At 34.5% G+C, this 22,100-nt stretch overlaps 1 long non-coding RNA gene across 1 annotated transcript in view; it reads right to left on the bottom strand.

The window, feature by feature from the left end:
* Positions 1 to 9,785: 9,785 nt before the first annotated feature.
* Positions 9,786 to 22,100, bottom strand: part of LOC310898581 — a 14,601-nt gene continuing 2,286 nt past the window's right edge. The window contains exons 1-3 of the long non-coding RNA XR_014583448.1: positions 18,810 to 22,100; positions 18,286 to 18,351; positions 9,786 to 15,266 (exon numbers count right to left, since the gene is read on the bottom strand). The exon at positions 18,810 to 22,100 is cut by the window's right edge and continues 2,286 nt beyond it. This is a non-coding gene — a long non-coding RNA (uncharacterized lncRNA). The remainder of the gene's footprint in view (positions 15,267 to 18,285; positions 18,352 to 18,809) is intronic.

Raw genomic sequence — 22,100 nt, 5'->3', positions numbered from 1 at the left:
TCAGGACATGCCTCACCACACAGTTGTGGTATCAGACAACCTTAATGGAGATACTCTAGTTGGTTAGTAGTGGAGGCAAAGAATCTTTTCTTATGGTGAGATTTGCAGCTGAGCTTCTCCACCTGCCACTAGTGCCATGGGCTCTATTCAGCATGTGGAGTCACAAATCATTGGCTTAGTATTACTGAATCTGAGCATCATACATGAATACATGAGCATCACATGTTTCTTGTAAAATAATCTCTTAGTAGCCTAGTAAAATAGGCTTCTTCAGGTTTCCCCATGACGCTCTGAAAACTATCTGCCAAGTGAGATGTGAAGTACTGGATGACCCTCTGTCACTGGGATCAGTACCTCTCAGGCCCCAGGTCTGAAATGTTAAACATATGACTGACAGCTTGGTCAGAAGGTTTTACTCTCTGAAATGCTGGTGATTGATGTTCAAGGAAAATAAAGATGTCATTCAAAAACTGGAAGAGTCATGACATCTGAGAGATTGAATTGTGTTGTGCTGGTGAGGTGCAGCAAAAAAACAATCACTAAATACTAGACTTTTTAAAGAATACGATGTATTTTTACAAGTTAAGATGTACAAAATGTTGCAGCAATGCAATATAGAACATTTTTATGTGGTGAAATCTAGAATAACCACACAAGTTAGAGGTGTGATAAAATATTTCAGAAGATGAACTACATATTTTATTCATACACAATGACATTATCTTAAAATTCTTGCTAAATAAATAAATAAATAAATAAAAGATATATTTAAATATTTATGTAACCCATTAATCAGAAAAGGAAAAAATATCTCCTTCAGCAATAAAGATTTTTGAATGGCTAATTACCAGAACATATTAATTTTTAAGAGATTAATTTTTTTCTTACTATACATATCTAATATTTGGTATTTGTCTTGTCTAACATTTGGTATTTGCATCCAGGGAAAGTTCTGGATGCCTGCTTAGTGCAGATGTCCTTAGAAAGGGAATATATCAAGGTAATTACTCATTTTCAAATAAGTAATTTACAAGTAAAATTATGGATAACATTATTCTGAGAGTTACTGAAAAACCCGTGAAGGACAATGCGGTCACTGGTCACAGACAACATGGGTTCAAGAGGGGAAGGTCCTGCTTAACAAACTTCTTTTATGACAGGGTCACCCATCTAGTTGACCAAGGGAAGCCATTTGATATCATCTTTTTCGATTTCAGTAAAGCTTTCTATACTGTTTCTCAAAATATCATTCTGGATAAAATGTCCAGCATAAAGCTATATAAAAACATAATATGATGGGTGAATAATTGGCTGACAAGTCAGGCTCAAAGAGTTATAGAAAATGGGGTTACATCAGGCTAGTGTCCACTCACTCGTGGGGTTCCCTAGGACTCCATTTTAGGGCCAGTTCTCTTCAATGTTTTCATAAATGACTTGGATATAGAACTTGAAGGTATACTGAGTAAGTTTGTGGATGACGCTAAATTGGGAGAAGCTGTTGGTTCCATCTAGGGTAGAGAGGCCCTGTGGAGAGATCTTGATAAATTAGAGAGCTGGGAAATCACCAGCAATATTAAGTTTAAAAAGATCAAGTTCTGGATAGGGGAAGCCCTGGAGGGGTTGATGAGTGAGAGGCTGGAGAGCAGCCCTGTGGAAAGGGATCTGGGGGTTTTGGTTGACAGAAAGTTGAGCATGAGTCAGCAGCGTGCCCTGGCAGCCAAAATGGCCAACACTATCCCAGAGTGCATCAGGCACAGCACTGCCAGCCACTTGAGGGAAGTGATTGTCCAGCTCTACTCTGCACTGGTGCAGTCTCACCGTGAGTACTATGTGCAGTTTTGGGCACCACAGTGTAAGGACAGAAAACTAATAGAGAGTGTCCAAAGAAGGGCTACAAAGATGGTGAAGGTCTAGAGGGCAAGAAATATGATGAGTGGCTGAAAGCACTTGGATTGTTCAGCCTAGAGAAGAGGAGACTGAGGGGAGGCCTCATGGCTGCCTGCAGCTTCCGCACAAGGGGAGCGGAGGGACAGGCGCTGAGCTCTGCTCTCTGGGGACAGCGACAGGACCCGAGGGAACGGCATGGAGCTGGGACAGGGAAGGTTCAGACTGGATGTCAGGAAGAGGTTCCTAGCATCCCAAGAGGGCCCTTGGGCACTGGAACAGGCTCCCTGCGAAGTGGTCACAACACCAGGCCTATGGGAGTTCAAGAAGTGTTTGGACAATGCTCTCAGAGATACGGTTTGATTTTTTGTGTGGTCCTGTGTGGAGCCAGGAGTTGAACTTGTTGACCCTTGTGGGACCCTTCCAAGTCAAGATATTCTGTGATTTTATATCCCTTACAGTTCTGACAAACAACAAAAGCAGAAAGACTTTGCATGTTTCTTCCCAGCTTACAGAGTGATTTTGAACCTATCATTTCAACTGTCCAGGTAAAAGAGATCTGACTGCCCAAACTACTTGATTTTGAGGGTGTCTGCCTATCATTTCTTGTTTTTCTTAGAAAAACTCAAAGGATTCAAATTACATCCCAATGCACACTATTGAGATGTGGTATAGTTTTCCATCACAAGCACCTTGAAAATTAAGATGACAATTTTTCTGAAATACACCTTCTCACTCAAACAAAAATATACATAAAAGCAATTTTTAGCCAGCATTATACAACTTACTCATTCACTTCTGCATCTTCAAACTAGTAACCAAATCATATAAAAGTGATTTATTTTCCTGATTTTTTTTTCTTCCCAGATTGCCCTACTCAATGTCTTTGTGTTTTACAGTCAAGCTGACACTATGAAAAGGATTTAACTTGCATGAAGAAGTATTGCCTCTGGCATTAGTGACATCTGTCCTTCCGGTTTTTGCTCTCTCTCTGCAGTGTGATTTTTTTGTCGTTTCCTATTTTGATGTCAGATTGGGATGTTCATGTACCTCTACACTTACTTCACGTGTACACGTCTACACTTACTTCATCTTCATTGAGAGAGATTGAAAGGCAGCCAGGAATGTGAGATGAAAAAGAGGCAAGCCAGACCATGCCTATAAGTGAACCATGATAATAATTGGACATGATCCAGTGTTAAATCTAGATATTCATTTGGTGCTTTTTTAAAAATGTCTCCTCATGTCAGTGCTTAATGTACCCTCGTTCCGCATCTTTGCACAATGACAGCTGAATGGGAGGATCACAGAGCTCTCCAGCTTTCCTGAAGAGGTTCTTGTCTATCTGCTTTGGATATTCTCTCTAACTGAAAAATATTTTGAATTTCTTGCACTTGCTTAGCCTGAGTCGGTTGACTAAATATATATATATATTTATATATATATATATAAATATATATAAAATAACTCGTGCAGTCCCATGTTTCTGTCCTCCCACTAAGAACAGCATTATTCTAAAGGCTGTCCTGTCTGACTGTACTTAGGTGTCAAGGTCAGACATCAGAAGTTATGAGACAGAGATAGAAAATGGATCTTTATGGGAGTCTGTCCAGTGACTTTTTTAAGATACCAATATCATAAAGAAAAAATAAAATAAAATAAAATAAAATAAAATAAAATAAAATAAAATAATAAAATAAAATAAAATAAAATAAAATAAAATAAAATAAAATAAAATAAAATAAAATAAAATAAAATAAAGAAGGACAAAATCATGTTCACCAGTTACTATGAACTGTTAAGACCCTCTTACAAAGTCACTGGAACGCACATATTTTTTTCTTGCCTTACAAGGTTGCACTGGTTTAGTAAAATCACACAAACTTATGCTTTAATATTATACTACAAAACTTTAAACTCAACACCATTTTCATTTTTATTTTATTTGTTAATTCTAAGAAATAGGTAGTGCTATTCTTAAAGGATATTATGCTGTTGCATGAACACATTTTCATATAAAGTGATTAAACTTGTCATACTCAAATCATTTTATTTGCATAAATATAGATTATCTTTGCAGAAAAATATGTTTGCATCTTGCATAAGTCTCAGTGTGTTATGTCTAATTTCAGATGTTAGAAAAAATTTATCTGGTAAATAAATGCTCTGGGTGAATGATAAGAACGTATGTAGTGTTTAACAGCATAATTTTGTGAGATAGAAGTTGATTCAAAATTTAAGCTTTAGAAATAAAGTGAGAGAACCAGTATATAAATAGCTCTATATCTTAATAATAAACTTCACACATTCACAAATATGTGCACTTCAGATAGTAGTGCTCTGAGCTAAGATGTAGAAAAATGTAAAATAAACTCAATATAAATACTGTTTATAAGAGCAGGGCAATCTTTCTTTCGCTTTACAAGCTGTACAGGCCAGAAGGGGTCAAGAAGCACAAACAATAAAGATCTATTCTTGTAAATTTCAATTTAGTAGCAAAGTTACTGATAACAGATCCACAGAAGTTGCATGTGTGCGAATGAGATTCTCAAAAAAATGCAGCAGTAAGTACTAGTGATATCATTTCAATATACTTTTCCCAGTTCTTTTCAGCTGCTTGTTGGAGGCTGGATTTATCAACAAAGTAAAAGCAAGATAGAAAAGCAAGGTTTAAAGATAACCTATGGTTAACTTTACATGTACCGGAATTGCTGTAAATAGTTTGTTCAAAGCTGTTTTGATTGCACTTTCAATATTAATTCTCAAAAGTCTAATGCAAGAATTTTACAGTTTTGTACCAGTAAGAGCACAGTACTTTGGGTAAAATACTGCAAAATTGCAATGGTTGGAATGATTTTTTACAACCCAAATTTTATTTCCAAAGTTCTGGTCAAAAGGGACATATTAAAGTTGTTTTCCCATTTTAGAGCATACCTCCAAAGGTTTGGGCTTTACTAAAAACTGTAAATAATCACTCGGATGTGCTTAAGTGTAGCCACATCAAAAAACCTTGGTGAAAGACTAATGTCTGAACTTAACACCTAAAAATACAGAGTACTGTAAAACAAAAATAAATGTTAAAATGAATACCACCTAAAAAGAGAAAAGCCTGCCATACCAAAAACAATTTGACTACATGCTACACAAAATTTGCTGAGGCTTTCTGAAATCTCATACCCTTTGTTAGATAGAATTTGTCCTTCTTAATCTTTGTGCTGATGTCAGGACCTGAATTGGTATTTTAAAGGTGTTGTTTAAAAACTTGAGAGAAATACAAAGAAAATGTAAAACTGGTCCTCCTACAGATGCAATAACAAGTGACGCAGAAAATGAAAAATTCTTGCTGTGGAAGTAAGCATGAAGAGAGAATTCTACACATTCACAATTGTTATGCTTTTGGAGGTATCCAGTGCTCAGGTGTTCTTGCAACATCTACCCTAATTGTATTATGCATAGTTTCATTTCTTTAGTCCAGACAAATTCAGTCATTCATGTCACCCATTATAACATCTTTACCTCTCAGTTCTAGTAAATGCTGCTTTGTTCAAATTTAAGGGATGCTTTGATCCTAAAAATTCTGCATAATTCTACTTTTCCCCATGTAAGGACACTCCTCTTTTTGTCATGAAATCTACCCTTGTTTCTAAGGTGGAGAACACCTCAAAGATATTTCTATGTATTTTCCGCATCAACAAGGCTGGAACAGTTCCCTGGGTGTTTTATTGAGCATGGGTTGCCAAACCATGGCCATTTCACATTCAGTTCCCATGTTAACTCCGTCATTAATTCATTCTACTATGTCTGAAGGAAACAGTGTTGGTCTCATGTCTTTTAACTTATAAGTCCACAGAACTGTTACGATGCTACTTCCTTGCTGGCTGCATCCGATTTCTGAACTCCCCCTTTGCCATTGCTTGACAACTTTACCCACATCATCAAAAAGTGATGTGGGTTAAAAACTCCCTCAGCTTTTATATTTTCTGCACTGGTGCAGTATAAATAAGTAAGGCCATTGTTAATGTAATCTTAGCAATTATTTGGCACAAACCTGCAGAGATTAATGAAATTAATACAACAATAGGAAAGAATACAAATTTCTAGCCAGATATGTGACACCATTGGATTAGGCTTACATCATTTTTCATTTTCCAGAGAAATGGAGAGGAAAACACTGTTACTGTAGAATGTCTGAAGACATACACAGTACATATACACATACATATGAAAGACCAGCTTTGCCTTGCAAAGCAATCAGTCTCTTGCAGGATAAAGCTGGCTTTCAAAATTCCAGCCAGGGAGTTAAGGAAACTCAGTGCAAATATAAATCCCCAGCAGCTATTTTTGGATATATACACATAGCACATTCGTGTCAGCTAGTACTGGCAGATACAAAACACACCAGTGTAACTGCTAGGTGGTCTGAACTCTGAATGATGCCTCTGAAGTTTTTTGTTGTTGTTGTTTGTTGTTTTTCTGAGACACTGGTCAGAGAAAGACAATTACCTGCTGATCTCAACATAAAAATCTAGGGATTTCCTTGCTGAACTTATCTGTAAATACAACTAGGATTCAGAAGCTGATAAAAAGAATGAAAACTATTCTCCCCCATTCTCCCTTAACATGCTCTTTCTCAAGCCATTATGTTATCCTTATCCTCTGTGGAGGGGAAGTCAACCTTTTTGTGGCATAAACGTAATGTTGGAGATTTGCTGCAGAGGACTATCTGGAAACATGGCTAAAGTTCGGATTGCAGTTCAGTAACTATCAGCTTGCAAACTCTTGGTAGTTTTTGTTTCCTATTTGAATGGAAAGACAAAGCTCAGCAATCTCCTTTCATTCTCTATTAGAGCATTAGGAGAATTTGTCTTCTAACAATAGAGCATCCTTCCCTCAATGCATTCATCAAAGTGAACAATATTAGGAAACAGCTAGTGGCTGTTCTTTCTGGTAGCACACAGATGCTATCTACATATCTATATATTTTATCCTCTGTACCAAAACTGAGATTGAGATGGCAAATATAAATAAATTGTGTGTTTCCTTGAATATTTATATAACACTAAGTGAACACTTCTAAGGAATCTGTTTTTTAACAGTATAAGTTTTGTACATAATACATACTTAGAACCATATTCATTGAGTAGAAACATCTCAAAGTGAACTACCTTTACTGTCCTTATCTTTATCTATACCTAATGTTTTCTCAGCATCTAAATGGGAAAATATATTAAGGCGTCAACCTTATCTGACTGATCATCATAGCTAATATCCATAATACCTACCTCTGCATATCAGTGCAATTTATCCTACAGGTAAAGTCTGATCTTTATCCACCAGTATATTAATTACTTTATTATTATTATTATTATTACTATTACTATTATTGTTATTATAGTTATTGTTATTATTATTATTTCATATATGTTTAATCCAGTCACTATGTTAACACCAAAATTTGAAATGGCACAACAGAGAGCTATTCCAATATCTGTGGGATCACTTTGTGATAGCCAAGGCCTTAATCCTGTTAAGATTTGTTTTCATTTAGTATTAAACATCATGAATTGTCTCGCTCAAGTAAAAATATTTGTACTGTAAACAAGTCACAATAAATACAGATATTCTTCTGTGGATATTTAAAGCTGAAATACAGATATTTTATAGCAGTGGAATTTTCAAGAGGTTGAGTGAAAATCTGCTAGAAAAAAAGACTTTTAACCAGATGAGATAAATTCCATATAAGATTGCGTCCTTTAAAATAAATTTGAATGTGATGTTTTCAAATGTTGTGTAGTACTTAAAGTATGATCACAGAAGAATAGCATGCTTTTTAAATCCCTGTCACAGTAAGAAGAGTGTGCTTTTATTTTCTCATGGGTGCATATTTTAAAGTTAAAATATATACACTTTGAATAGTTATTTTTTAAAAAAAGATACATTCTTTGTGTAGTGATGACTACTAGGTGAGGACTACTTTTATCAGAATATTTATGAACATATATGTAACTGAAAACTAGACACTGACTGTCTTTTATGGATATCTGTCTCATCCTTAGAGAAATCAGGTTCTGAAAGTCTAACTATTCATTTTCTATTCTCATCTAAGAAAGTAAAGTATTTTCCAAACTACATTATATGTTACTTTTTAAGCTTAAATGCAATAAATCCGAAGTTGCCAGAAAGAGCAAATTCTATGCATAGGCCATATAAAAGGGAGACAGTACCAGTAGCTTTATTACTGGATATTTATTGAACAGACAGGTAGCAAGGACAGACAAGCAAATATGACAAAAGTGAAAGAATTCTGCTGGTTACTTCATTTTTTTCTAGGATTGTATAAGAATGTACAATTTATACATTAATTGGATGACAAAAAATGTTGAAGATAAATGCGTTTCTCACTGGAACATTCATCACGTTTTTCACGCTTGTTGGAGTTTCCTAAGAAAAGTTAGGAACTGAACAATGTTACATTGTTGTTAATGGTTTAGATTTTTTTTAACTGAAGACTCATCTCTAGTTTTTCTCATAACTCTATGAGACGCAGGGGGTCTCACTGACCAGGTAGAAAGCCTTACCACATCTGCACTGGTGTCTTCCTTAAAGGCAATTATAGCTACAAGCCAAAGCTGATTTTCATTTGGCAATTTTTTTCTTTGAAGTAATTTCCATTCATTGTGTACCATCAAAGAAGTTCAAAATTTTGTCTTGTTCAAGATGCTCATTCTCAGAGGACTCTTTTGAACATTTCATACAGTGTACTGAAAACATGGAACACTCATCTCAGTAAATTTTCTAGATGCTTCCTTGCTGAGTAAACTACTTTTATTGGGCTTAGGGTCTTTCTTGAAGCCTTGTTCTTCAAAATAGCTGGAGGGATTGTATCTCAACAGTCTGATCGAAAACACATTCCAAGTGTTTTCTGCAGAGAAATATTTGGTATTCTATTTCTTTCAATACACAGATGAAGAGTAGGACACCCATGCAAGCTTCCTTAGCAGCATGTGTTGTGCATTCAAAAGCAAAACAAAATAAACAATATTCTATACATCATAGAGAATGAAGTTGTATCTGCAATTGACTAAAATCACTGTACCACTTCAGAATGCCAGTATTATTACTACTCATTGATAGTCCTCAGCAAGAATTATTCCTTATTTACCTTCCCACTTGTAAATGATGTACAACATTTTAACATTAATAGCATAGCGCCTTAATAGCATCCTGCATTGCTGTTATTACAATAATGTTTCATGAAACTAACTGCAGCTTTCCCTGTCTCTCCACGATGAATGTCCATAAGAAGCAACCTGAAATTTTATAAAACAAAATTGACAGCTGCAATGCTGTGTTTATGCAATGCATTTCCCAGACTACCTTTTGTCTTAGAAGTATGATAGTGTCCATTGATAGGCAGAAAAGCTCGCCCGTTTAAACTGAAAAAGAGAAATTGCAAATGGCACACTACAAAACTGGCTTTGTTTCATAGGATGGTAGAAAGAAGTTTTGAGATATGATTCGGTATTGTCCAATATATATTTTGAAAATTATTAGCATATTATTGATATTTATCAAATAATTGAAAGTAGTTACCCAGTTATTAAAGCTATTACTTTTTTACTGTTCTCCTTAAAAAGAAAATAATTTTTCAGGTAACTGTCAAACAGGACATCCTTCTCAATTTATACTTGCTATTCCTTGCAATTATACTAACTATACATCCTGAATATCTGTATTGAAAATTAGATTTGTTGTGTTATTTTGTTATTATATTTACTCCAGATGGAACCATGTTTTCAAAAGTGCTTTTCTTTGTTTAATAGTTTAAGAAAATTAACACCTATATTTGAACTACAGACAGAAATCACAATATGTGATGAGATGAACATAACAACGGGGCAGTTAAAAGATAAAGTAAGATTATTTAATGTCTTGGAAAAAAAATAATACAACCAGATAATACAGATATAGATTTAGCAATGAATTATTGTTTTGAAATATGAATAGTTGAATATTCTTCATTTATAAATAAGAATGAATGTTTTATTGATGACACATCAAACTGGTAGAGATCACCTCCATTTGAACTGGTCTTTAAGCAGCTGTAATGGGACCCAGGATCCCTCCTTGTCTTTAGAATCCATTTATTGGATTAAGAGAGATTCTGATCCAATTAAGAAATATTATTGTACTGTAGCTCTCAATACAAAGTATATAGTGCTTAGTTTAGGAGGGGGAGACATTTTGAAGAAGCTGATCTGTTTAGAAAATCAATTCAAGTAGCAGTCTGGGAAAAGCTGAAATTAAATTAAAATCTTTAAGAAGAATTTGGGGAAGATTTAAGAGTGCGTTACTTAAACTGAGCAGTGTGGCTGTTGATAAGCTATACTTTATATCTTTAATTTTATGCTTTAATGATCATAGAAATTAATAACATTTTAAAAACAGTGTCATCTCCATGAAGAGAAGTTCAACTGTATTTTACAGGAGCAAAATAAAAAAATGCGTGGAAAATCTCAAATAGACATTTAATCTTTGGAGGAAAAAAAATAAAGTTGAAAACTCACATAATTTAAATACCACATCTAAATATTAATATTGTATTTTCCATGTTTTTTTTTTTTTTTTGAAATATAATTAGAAAAGTCTTTACCCCATAAAACAAATCCTACAAAATCTTTCAGCAGGACCACTACCATCAGTGTACTACTTTACTACTACTACTTATTCATCATACTGCATATTATACTGGATTTGAGAAAAGAGCCATTTAACTGCAATTAAAAATAAAATACTCAGATCAGACAGCCAAAGACAAGCAGATAAAACTGAAATTAGCAAGAGATACAAACTGCCTTGAAATATGCTGTGGGGTGAACAATAGATGGAGACATGATAGGGAGATGAATAAATAAATAACAGGCTTTAACTGCAACAGCAACAAATACTAGTTATACCACATTTATTGGAAGTAGAATTCCAAAAAGATATGCATGTATAAATACAGACACACATACATGGTTCATTAATAATGACTTGTTACACATTTTCATAAATTATCTATTAATAACCAATATAAATAATGTGGTTATATTGTATGTTAATAATAATGTAGGAGTGGTATTTCATTTATTAAACTGCACACAGGTCTCAGGGAAGCAAAAATCCTGAATCCTAGCATATTTGTCCTCAATTACTTTTAAATTTTATAATGTCATTTTTTTTTCCAAAGATCTCACAGAGTACAATGCAAAACCAATAACCAGATGAATGGAGAACATCTGGTTTGTTCTGATCAGTTTTCTGGTATTGACATTTGTAGATTTTCTACTGCAGTAACTGCAAAAAGATGCCTGGGAAATGTATTTTTACAAAAACTCCAGTTTCACATTAGCCTGTTTCTGTCTTCAAGCGCAAAGATGAACACATCACATGCTTGATATCATTTCATGAAATTATTTGTTAGTTAGTGGGTGTTTGTGTTTTCTCTAATGTCAGTAAGTCATCATTTCAGTAAAATTCAGCGAGCATCATCTCCCAAACCAGTCCTGGGTCTCAGTGCTACATACTCCTTGCACTCTCCAGTTTGATGTCTAAGCAGAAGATGACTGAGAGACCAGAAGAAATAATCTTTAAATTAAAGCAGATAATTTTGGTGGTTTTTTAAAAAAAAAAATATTAAGAAACTGAGCTATTGGCTGTAAACTGATAAAACTGAAAATATGTTTATTGAGTTTATTGAATTTTTTTTTCTTTAAGAAGAGAAAAGAAGGCTCCATGGACTCCTTATAGCAGACTTCCAATAGCTAAAGTGGTCCTACTGGAAAGCTAGGGAGAGACTCTTCATCAGGGAATGTAGTGATAGCACAAGGAGTAACAGCTTTAAACTAGACGGGTAGATTTAGATTAGATAAGAAAGATAGATAGATAAGATAGATAGATAAGATAGATAGATAAGAGATAGATAGATTAGATAAGAAATTCTTTACTGTGAGGGTGGTGAGGCACTGGAACAGTTTGCCCAGAGAAGCTGTGGTTGCCGCATCCCTGGAAGTGTTCAAGGCCGGGTTGGATGGGGCTTTGAGCAACCTGATTTACCTGATTTAGTGGGAGGTGTCCATGCCCATGGCATGGGGGTTGGAACTTGATGATCTTTAAAATTGCTTCCAACCCATACCATTCAATGATTCTATGATTCTTTGGGGAAAACAAACAAACAAAGAAAAACAACAACAAAAAAACAAAAAAAAAAAACACTTCATATTATCTGTTTTCAGATAATATGTTCTTGGTTTTTTTGGAACAAATGGTTGTGTAATACAAAGACTGATATTACTATTATATATCAGAGAATCAAAATTTTATGATGTCTGACAAGGACTGTTAGTATAAATATTTTTAAATGACTTGTCTTCATTATTATGCTTCAATATGTAAAGAATCCCAAGGTAAATATAGAAAAGCTTACTTGAAACTGTGAAATGATAAGTGATTGGCAAGGAAATTGCCAGCAATGTTTCAGAAGTGGAAAGATACCAGCAAGTATGTGTAACAGAACTGTTGAGATGGATATTTTTCTGTTTTATTTTTCTGTCTTAAAGTTTCCCAGTAGTGAGTGATCATTTCAATGTCATCACAGAATTTCCATTGCCAAATGTTTCATTAACTTAGCTATAGACAAACAGCAATAAACGTATATTTAATTAAGCTAATGATGGACTTACTTCCTTTTAACAAGGGAAACAAAAGGATTTGTTTATAAAATTTAATGGGATATATAATAAACACAGTGCATTAACAATGCATGAAGGCCAAGCAGAGGATCCATAACTTGTAACAGTACATTAATACTTCTGGTTTTGCTTATACCTACTACAGCAGATTGAAATATTTCACCTATAAAATTATATCCCAACTTTATATGCAATCTGTTTGTTAAGGCATGAGATTTGATTATGCTTACTTGTTTAGATGCACATGTGGCTAGCTAGCATGATATAAACAGTCTTTCACAGTACTTAACTCAGAATTTGACCTTCCAAAGAAATCGTGAGCAGATGTTCTGTCTAGTGGGTAAGGTAATATTCCCTTTTTTTTTCCCTTTTTTTTTTCCTTTCTTTTTTTTTTTTTTAAACTTAACTGCTCACTTAATTCTAGTACACTACTATTTAATTGTATTTTTATTTTTTGAGAGCTTTGTGTGTGTGTGTTTTTTGGGGTTTTTTTTGTTCTTTTTTTTGGGGGGGGGAAGAATGAAAAAGTCCAATTATTTGTTGCTATGTATCATCCTAAAACACAAGATTCATGTGTAAAGAAAAAAAAAGTAATTGTTTGATTAGGGTTTACTCTCTTTCCTTCTTTCTTTTTCTTTTTCTTTCTTTCTTTTCTTTCTTTCTTTTTCTTTCTTTCTTTCTTTCTTTCTTTCTTTCTTTCTTTTTCTTTCTTTCCTTCTTTTTCTTTCTTTCCTTCTTTCCTTCTTTCCTTCTTTCCTTCTTTCCTTCTTTCCTCTCTCTCTCTTTCTCTCTTTCTCTCTTTCTCTCTTTCTTTCATTTATTTGTTTTGTTTTCTTCGTTTGCTTTTTTTTTTTTTTTCCCCTTGGGGACGCTGTGTAAGGGAGGCAGAAAAGAAAGACAGCACCATTGTCAAAAGGGTCAGAAATGATGTTTCAGAAACAGAAATGGAATAAAATCCCTCAGGTGGATTAAGGTCAAGACACAAATTATCTCATGTTCTAATTTGGGGGAATTCAAAATTTTGTTTGATGGTTGTGTGTGCATATATTTCTGTGAAAAATGTTGTTCAAAATGCCAAATTGTGCTCTTTTTTTTCTTGGGCTAACACTGTTCTATCTACTGGAAATCACAGTCTGTCTGAGCAGCTCTTGTATGAAAGCCTGCTTTCTCCAGCGGGTTTTCAGAGAATGAATGAATTTTTCAAAACAGAGGAAAAGAGAGTATTTTATGAGCTTAATGCAGAAAAGCAGACAAGCAGACTACAGGGCTGTTTTCAGTAGGGAAATCAGATACAGAGTACTGTATTTGCTCTTTGACTTGTTTCCAAAAAAAAAAAAAGTAGGTAAAAATGGTAAACTGTATTTGTTTTTGTAGTTGTAAAAGACGCTGTTCAACACTGCACCTTATCTATATCTAACAAATACACAGATTTTTGTGGACTACCTGAACTAGAACGAGATACAAGGAAATCAAGAAATGTGACTCCACCACCAAGCCCACCATACCTTGTGTTATGAGGCAGCTGCCCTTATTTTTCATAGTCTCATAATTTTCATGTTAAAGCCATAACTGGTTTTCACTGCTACCATCAAGCTTATCCATTTATTTTTATTCTATCTGTCACTTTTAACCTTCTATGTATTTCTCTTCTTCCCCTTTCTGCTTTCCTACCAAGGATTTTGTGCAGTTTAGCAAGTACTTTCTCTTGCCATGTAGCTCCATGTGCTTTCCCAGCCAGCTGGTTCTCTCTCTGGAGTTGTAGTGATCATCATTTGTGATTAAAACAACATGAAGATCTCCACTATGGAAATGTCACTGAGCAAACCTTACAGGTACAAAATGTTTTTTAATTAGCTTGCATTTTAAATGCATATTGCATTATTCTGCATGCCAAAATGGCTCAGTTATGGATAATTATTTTAATGTAGTGACAATAGATTCATACAAGGGCTATTGAGGAAAGAGTATTGGAGAAATGCCAGCTGTTATGAAATGAACAAAAATATTAATCATTCAGAGCTTCTACTCACCAACTAAAGTTATTTTATTTGTCAACATTTATAATACTACATTAGTGCCATACTAGCACTATTTTGCTCCCTGGAGTTATATTTGTACTTCACGTGTACTAACCAAGTCAGTCTATAGCACTCCATATTCACACTATAATACATTGAAATGACTGGATATTTTACAGTCAGCTTCAATGGGGCAGCAAGTTTATCTGAGATGTCTTTTCCAAGGTCACACAAGAAATAAATCTTTGTGCTAAAAACAGAATCCAGATGTCAGCTGAATATAATCAGCAGAAATATTTCTGTAGACACTGCTCCTATCATCAGAGCCCTGGGTGAATGTTTGGTATCCCTCACTCACGTTTTCAGTTCAAACCTTCCCTTCCCCATTGTGACCCCAAGACTTCTTTATGGCACTAGCCAAGTGATCTACGTTCCCCAAACCTGTCAGAGTCTCTTGCATGTCGTCAGATAACAGATGTGCGGAATAGCCCTGTGCATCTAACCCAGCTGAGCATGCTCCAGGAGCAGGGTTAATGTTCATGGCAAAGCTCTGATGAAGCTGAGCATGATGACTGCTTGCAGAGTGTGTTCACTGACTGTATATCACCATCAGACACCAAACCACTCTAATCTGAAAATAAAACAGAGTGAAAAACATAAGATATGAGTAGCAGTCACTGCAAATCACTGAAGACTATTTGTAACAAGATGCAAGGGATTTGCAGTTCCCATTAGAGTTAATATCACTTCTGTGGCTAAAAAATCCAGGCACTAATGCTCCTTACGCTAAACCACTTTCCTGTTCTCAGTACCGTTCTAATAAAATCCAAATGAAGGGATTTAAATGGAAGCCATCCACAGTGTCAATGATATGCTGTTGTTGGTTATCCTGAGATGTGCAGTATCAACAACTGGGCAGCAGTGCTGAGTGTATGGACAAAATCCAAAATTTTTTTTTTTGGTACTTAGGGCTTTCTCGCTTGCATGACACATATTGAACTATAAGGTTGCCAAAATAACTTGTGTGGAAGCCCTGTGCTACCAGGAGATAAAAACACTGAACTAATTGTTTGTATTAGGCCTCCAGGCCTTGTGGCATTTTGTATGCAAATACATTTGGGCTTACATGTGTATTAAGTCAAATCAATGAAATTATCACTATAGAGTGAATTGAAATGGTAGACCATTCCCTTTAATTTGAAAAGGATTTGCAATTCAGCAGTTCCATAAAAAGCTAATTGAAATGTACTTACATGGCTGAAAAGCAGTGATAAATTTATGAAATGAACACAATTATTTTTAGCTGTCAAAATACTTAAAATCATAAGCTGTAGATAGATAATTTACCAGCTAATAGGATTGAAAACACATGATTTAATTCAAGAGATGAGTCCAATAGAAATATGAAAAAGATGAGAGTACAGAAATAATGATATATCAATTTAAATGTGCCGTTGAGCAAAGTATGTAAGCATAGATGTAGGTCTAAGCATGACTGTCCCAGTAACTTCACAATACAAATTCTTTGCAAATTTTTTAGCAAGATCTCTAGCAAAGCTTAGTAAAGTGCTGGAGAAGTTTGACAAAGTTCTCACTGAATGACTGAGCATAATTTCAACTATGGCATTCTCTCAGTGAGAAAAGATTTGCTATTTTAATGGACACTTTTCACCTCATGTAAAGCCCATCTAAAATTATGATGCACAGTGCTAAATAATTTATTGGTCATAACAAAAAGCAGAGTTTTTTTTTTTTTTTTCAGAGTAGATTAGTTTGATATTCAGACATGAGGGAGGCTAAAAATCGAACTGTTGTTGATGCTGTCATTAGTAATGTAAAGCTCATGAAGTCTGGATTTTTTTCAGTGATCTCTTGATCTCTTTCCAACTTTTATTCTTTCCAATTCCCCATCCTTCTCTTTAATCCTTTTTTTTTTTTTCTTCACTTTTATCAGATCTTTTTTACAGACGTTTACAGAAATTTCAAACTGGTGACTACAATATATACAACCTGAAAACAATATTTTTTAATGTAAAATTATATTGTTGTTTTTTCAGGTGCATGTAGGGAACTGAGAGAAGGGTAAAAGTTCTGCACTTGTAATTCAATGTTTTTCCCATACTAAGGGCAGTGACTATTCCCTAAACTCAAAAACTACTTCTACTCCCTATTGTCCCATTTAGTAATTTAGTCTTTTATTTTCTAATAAAAGCATCTAATATAGTTCTCTGTTTTAGTAGCACCATTTTGCTTTTCACTTGCCTCATCATACAGAAAATATTTAATTTCTTGTTTTTGGTAAAAAAATTTGTCCCAAGTCACAAGAAGAGAAAGACTGTCATTTAACTTTTCCTGAATAACATCTGAGATTTAAATTTTCAGCTTTTTCAGAAGGATGATGTTTGTTCTTCTGTTCTTCATTTCATACCCATTCACTAGCAAACTTGAGAATAAGTATTAAAAACATGATTATGAAATCCAGTAGTATCTAGAACAGATTAATGTGACTAAAATTCATGCAATTCTATAAATGCATAATTATTTCTCCATGTACTAGAAATGTCAATGTCCCCACGTAACTTTTATTTTGTAGTCCAACCTGATGAAAAACAGTATGAGCATAAAGATTACTCAAAGACAGCAGTGAGACACAGTTACATACTTTATTTAGAGTTTTCTCCAGAGAAAATGAAGTGTCAAGAAAAGGAAGATGAAAATAACATTGTTTTACTTTTCCTTTAATTTACTGAAAGCAGTCTGGATGTTTAAAGTCAGTTATGTATAATTATATTCCTTTCAAAACTTTCAGGACTATTTTGCTTCCTGGTGCTTATGTAAAGGAAAAGGCAGAACTATATAAACTTGGACTTCCAATTTCCATTGAAGAACACTCTTAAGCTATGGGTAGGAATCCCATCTCCCAGATCCAGAGCTGAATTTCATATCCAGGTGCTTAATGCCAGATCAAATTTAAAAAAAAAATAAAAATTGTTCATCTTCAGAATTTATGTTTGAAATCCAGATTAAAAAAAAAAAGTGTTTTGGAACCATCTTTAACATCATATCTGTCTTGCTGTTAATTTGAAAAATAAATATTTTTCTATATAAACTGACCCTCCTGTTATGCCTACAGGTATCTGATCGGATCTATAGTGGTACATAAAGCTGATTACATTAAAGGAAATCAGAAAACCAAGGTGCTGAAAACACAAGTGAAAGGTCATACAACTAAGTCCTAGCATAATATTATTTTCGTTTTTTTTCATATAATTTGCTTAACTGTATTAACATCAATATTCATCAAATACCTACAATATTCAGTCTCATTACTTTGAAAGCAATGCCGTTATTGATACAGCTGCATTGAGTTGTTGCCACCTGATGTAACCTTTTAAAAAAATATTTGTTAAAAATATTAAAAATGTGTTAAAAAGAGAAATATTTAGAATTTATAAAGTCCATTTTATTCAGCATATCAGTTACATTTAGCAATGCACTGTCCTGTAGAGTAACCTATGGAGTAAATACAATTCTTTTCTCCAAGAATTTCAAAATGTTCAGCAAATCTTAATTAATAAATATTAATCCAAAAGAACTAGAGCCAAGCACAAGGGCATATATTTGGAACAAAGAATGCTGATTATACCTACCAGGTGGTAGAGAAGTGATTCAGAAAAGCAATTAATAGGTCATCCTGAGTAATCATCACTACATCACTTTTGAGTGCAATGTTGCAGTGAAATGGCCAGGTGAAATTTTTGGATATATAAAAGAAAGAATATCAGTTAGAAATATGATAGTTACCCTTTCTCAACAGACAGCAATGAGAACAATGTTATGAAAATATTATTCAGGCTTGGGAATCACATCTCATAAAAGATATGCATGTGTTCTACCCTTTTGGAAAGACCCCAAAAGGGAATAACGAAACACTTAAAAGGAAAGAAAAATAAGGATTTTCACATTTAAAGATTTTTGCCTCATCAAACAAGATTTTGTAAAGCTATACCTCTACTGTATGAACACATACAAACTTCCTTAATAAAGTAGTGATTTCCAAATGTATATAGATGATGTGAAACACAGTATTTATTTGTAATTCTGAGTTTAGTACAGCCTAGAAATAAGGTATCAATGAGAAGAGTTAAAAACTGTGAACTGATGTGGTACACACTCTCTCTCACCAGGACGCTTCATAACATGCAGTTGCATACTTTACAGGTATGCTGTTTTCCAGATTCTGTAGAAATAAATAAATAAATAAATGGATTATCATTATTATTCTTAGGGAATAGGGAAGTGTATATTAGAAATACATATTCCATGATAATTATTCTAAGCAGTTAAGTCTGGGTGCCACACAAAAAGCTCATCTTCACTCTTTCCTCTAGATGTCCAGAGAAAAAGAGGAATTGCCTGTGTTATTCTCAGCATGCAGAAAGTACTACACTAGTTTCTCTTGAATTTAATGCATGTGAGCATGAGGGAGCTTTCCTAAAGCGTTCAGAAATTAATTTCTGTTTTTTACCCCTGGGGAAAAAAAAAAAAAAGATGTTTTATTTTATTTTTTTTCTCTTCTCCCCAGCTTCCTCTGAAACCTGCTTTGGATAGTCAGAGAACACTATACTGAGAAGAACAAGCTATGACGTTAAAAAAAAAAAAAAGGTATAAAATCATCTTGAATCTTTTGTAGACACTAATATCATAGCAGGATCAGCATACCCACATATTCAGATGAGTTTTTTCCTTCTTTACAATAACAGTGACTCTAAAGATTTTTTTTTTTTCCTACAATTTGGAGTTTATGATAAGGATTGCCAAAATATGACCTCTTCAGTTTATCTCAAAAAATTAATTTCCTAAGACTCTGGAGGAGATTAGGTTATTGGCAGGACTTAGATATTGCTCTTTATTAATGGTAATCACCCAGTATAGTTTCCTGAAGATTGAGATGTTTTTGTCTACCTGCAGCCTTCAGGAGGACTTCTAGCATCCTATTTCACAGTTCAGAGGACTAGATAACCAGGCTTCATTTGACCTGAAACACTTAGATATTAATCGCATTTTCTCTTTTATATACAAAAAAATTATTGTATTTTTGATATATATTTTTAGAGTATTTTTTATATACAAAAACATCCATATGTAAGGTCAGATCTGGAAATAGATCCATACAGCTCAGTTCACAAACCAGAGGTTCTTTACTCCAGGATAAATCAGCAAGTGTTTTGGAGGTTAACAGATTCCATTAGGGTATAGCAAATGTTACTATAATGTGAGCAATAACTCCAAGAACCATGTGCCTTCCTGCAAGTTAATTGATGTCCCCAATGAGGCAGCTGTTGCTTCTGAACTAAATTTAGAAATTGGATCACTGATAATGAACCTTCAATGCATTTCTATTATTTCAAATATCAAGATGATCTAGTTGATGTTCTGTAAGTATTTATTATATAAGAACAGATTATTGCAAGATTCAAGGAACAGATTACATAAAATAGTAATAAAAAGGTCACAGACTTGTGATTTAAGCTGAGTGATGTTGATTGTTTTTGTGTTCTATGTTGTGCAAAAAGTAATATTTTCATTAAACACTTTGTATTACAGAGCTAGTGAAATAAAGCAATTAGTCAGTGAGGTGTGTTTTCTTATTATTTTTATGTTATTAAAAGTGTGAAATAGTGCATTATTTAGGATTATCTCAATGATACATATTTTACAACCGTCACATATTCTTTTGCAGTGCAACTTCTTGTGAAAGAAATTTTCTTCTTGTGAAAACTATTTTCTGTTTTCAGAACACATGGGGCAACGTTCCCAAGTCTTCTGTAGATATTAAATGACTGAAAGAAATACAAATATTGCAATTATTTTGTGATTTAGTGTATTCTTTAAATTTTAAAACAAAGCAAAATAAGTTACTCAGAGGTCAAGAGACTCAGGATGTGTCTGCATGAGTATTTTACTTTGGATAGAGAGTGCAGTTTTCAAATGAATTCTATTTATTCTTGCTTAATACAGTTTCTTTGTATTGTCTCATGAACTGGGTTTCTCTGTCAGCTTCTCAGAGAGCTCAGTCACAAAAAAGAAATTTGATACCTTCAGGCTGCATGAGTCATTCTTTTTTTTTTTTTTAAGACCCTTATGAAGATGATGCATAGGCTCTAGTGAGACTAAACCAGAATGTGTGCTTCATATCCTCCAATTAATGGGCTCTGCTAACACTCCAATTGCCAATGGACATTGAAACCAAGATAACACCTCTAAATTCCTACCAAATGGATGCTGAGAACTTGGCATAAAGAATCCCATGTCTCAGATTGGCTCCTGATGTACCAGTCCAATAGCTATTGAGAAAATAACTTGAGTTGTCAATGAAACTAAATGAGAAAGGAGGACTTAGCAGCTGGACAACTTCCTCACTCACTTTCGTTGTCCAGTCACCTCCTGTCTACAGCTCAGAGGTGAGCTGTTGTTTTTTTGGTTTTGATAGAAGACTTCTGTTTTTCTATCGTGCTGTTTTTCCATTAAAAGTAAATAAATAAATAAAAAGTTTGTTCTTCCCACATAAACAGGCGTAAGTGTTACTTGAACTGATTAACAAATCACACTACATTTCAAATTTTGACAAGCAGCAACAATATAATCTCTAAACCTAAAAACATGTATATCCCTTCAGTACTTAACCCATTATGACCTTCTAGGGAGAAAATTTTTTGTGGCCAAAGCCCAACTAGAGTTGAAACTGGCCATGTCTGTGGGAGGCAATAAAAATGTTTTTTTTAGGTATGTGAACAGAAAAAGGAGAACCAAAGAAAACATAGGTCCACTACTAGACGGGGAAGGTCTCCTCACAGACAATGACATAGGCAAAGCAGAGACGTTTAATGCCTTCTTCGCCTCTGTCTTCAACACTGATGATGGGCTTCAGGACAGGGTGCCCTGAGCTGGAGGACCATGACAGTAGTCACATGGAGTGGTCACTCCCAACCGACCCTGAATGTGTGCGGGATTTGCTGCACCACCTGGATCCATACAAGTCCATGGGTCCGGATGGGATTCATCCCAGGGTGCTTAAAGAGCTGGCTGACGTCATCGCGGGACCTCTCTCAATTATTTTTCAATGATCTTGGGAATCTGGAGAGGTCCCAGGGGACTGGAAGCTGGCAAATGTTGTGCCAATTTTCAAGAAAGGTAAGAAAGACCCTAGCAATTACAGGCCTGTCAGTCTCACGTCAGGGCCTGGTAAAATTATGGAGAGGATGATCCTTGAAGTTATCGAAGCACACCTGGGGGACAATGCAGTCATTGGTCCCAGCCAACATGGGTTCATGAGGGGTAGGTCCTGCCTAACAAATTTGATTTCCTTTTATGATAAGATCACTCATCTAGTTGATCAAGGGTAACCAGCTATGTGATCTTTTTGGACTTCACCAAAGCTTTTGACACGGTTTCCCATAGGATC

The sequence above is a fragment of the Anser anser genome, assembly GCF_964211835.1.
Source record: "Anser anser genome assembly, chromosome: 4".
Classification (NCBI taxonomy): domain Eukaryota; kingdom Metazoa; phylum Chordata; class Aves; order Anseriformes; family Anatidae; genus Anser; species Anser anser.
The sequence above is the reverse complement of the archived record's forward strand: the minus strand, read 5'-3'. Positions and strand labels throughout refer to the sequence as shown.